This window comes from Macaca mulatta, chromosome 2, assembly GCF_049350105.2.
Source record: "Macaca mulatta isolate MMU2019108-1 chromosome 2, T2T-MMU8v2.0, whole genome shotgun sequence".
Taxonomy (NCBI): Eukaryota; Metazoa; Chordata; class Mammalia; order Primates; family Cercopithecidae; genus Macaca; species Macaca mulatta.
The window spans coordinates 6765722-6767185 of NC_133407.1; positions in this window are offsets into that span (position 1 = coordinate 6765722).

The following is a 1464-nucleotide window of genomic DNA, read 5'->3' on the forward strand; positions in this document are numbered from 1 at the left end:
AATGTATCAAGCTCTTGACTTTTGCTCAATGATTTTTTTTCTTCTCTTCGTCACATTCAGGTTCTTTAGAGATAATCTCGAGCATTGCTATGAGAAGGTAAAATACAACAACTGCTAAAACCATATTGAGGCTAGAGTAAGGCAACTCATCATTATAAAGAGAATTTAATTTGGTAGATTATCATCTCATTGATGCTCAAATTTTGAGTTAGACAACAAATATATCAATCACTGAGCAAATAGTAAGGACAACTTATTATTACATTAAATAAAAGGACTGGAGATAGAAAAATCAAGTTTACTTTTGAATATTCTAGTACAAAGTAAGAAAGAGAATACTAAGATTGTAGATATTTTTAACAAAACAGAGAGGAAAAGAGCAAGAACAGCTAGTAACTGGTTAAAAAGCATTTGACACTAGAAGCAAAAAGGATGTGGTTAGTGTGAGATTTTTCTTTTCCTGAAAAGTGATAGATTTCCTTAGTGCTTTAATAATAACATGGCAGTGTCTGTATTTCCCCAGGAATATTTTATTCAAAAGAAGTTGCTCAATATAAATGCCTGTTAATAGGCTATAGCTCGTAAAGCAATAAGTTATCTAGGTACATCAACAAAGGGAGTATAAAATTACATAGTAAAACCTTCTGGTTGAACCAGATATCAGAGAACATGGTTTATGGCTTTGAAAATGGAAAACGAATTTATAGTTTGAAGTGTCAGAAAAGATAAGCCTGTACCTGAATATTCTGTGCCCCATTAACTGATAGTATGCTTCTATTTTTAGTCAAAGCCTAGAATAAAGCTTAATAGATAGTATAGAATGCTGCCTTACGTGTCCAAAAAAGCCAAATTATTATAGAGGCATGATCTCTGCTTTGAAAATTTTATTAAAAATTTTTAGCAGCTTAATTTTTATGGACCAGGTGTATATTGTATATCCATTATGTGCCACACATGGTTGTAGGGACCACTGGAGATTCAAACACGGTGACCTCCCCTGAGAAATTTATTATTTATGAAGCAAACACTTACTGTGACATAAGACTGAGAGCGATCTGTTGAAATAGATGCACAAATGGAATCTACTTCGACAAATGTGAAATAGTAATGCAAAAGGACAAAAAGAGATTCATCTTAGTTTGGGTGTTCTGGAAAGGCTTTAAAGAGAGAAGGGTTTGGAGAGTTGACCTCTGAAGCAGAAGGTGAGCAGAGTATTCCAGGCAGGAATTGTGTCCAGGAACAGGAATGTTCCCAGTAAGCTTGGAGACAGAGAAAGGAATTGGCTGAGGGTGCAAAACAGGAAGAAATGGAGAGATACAGAATGAAGGAAGGCTTCTGTGTGTTGTTTCATTTCCTGTCACCGTAAACCAATTCATCATGTGGCCTTTATGGGAGATCACACACAAGAAGGCTCCAGGAACAGCTCATGGAAGGGTCCTGAACCTTCAGATGAGAGATGGAAGC